This window comes from Penaeus monodon, chromosome 32, assembly GCF_015228065.2.
Source record: "Penaeus monodon isolate SGIC_2016 chromosome 32, NSTDA_Pmon_1, whole genome shotgun sequence".
In the NCBI taxonomy this organism is placed as follows: Eukaryota; Metazoa; Arthropoda; class Malacostraca; order Decapoda; family Penaeidae; genus Penaeus; species Penaeus monodon.
In genome coordinates this window covers 22,391,590-22,391,892 of record NC_051417.1, presented here as the reverse complement: position 1 = coordinate 22,391,892, position 303 = coordinate 22,391,590, and positions in this window count along the sequence as shown.

The following is a 303-nucleotide window of genomic DNA, read 5'->3' as shown; positions in this document are numbered from 1 at the left end:
TTTCAGATGAACAAGGATTTTTTTTCTCAAAGGAGGCTTTTTGAGTAGAGAAACTTTTCAATACAAGAAGCTAAAATCTACTGTTACAGATTCTTATCCACCATCAAGATTAATTTAAGGTTATAAATTTACTCTGAAATTAGCGGTCCTCCATTTTTTAATAAAAAAATGGTAATAGAATTTTAACAAACATTTATCCAGTACTCCACATAAGACTTCAAATACACTGTAGAAGTTCTTGGATAGGACACTGCATATCCTGGTCAAGAACATGTATTGTATATTATGATTAAAAACTTGGGA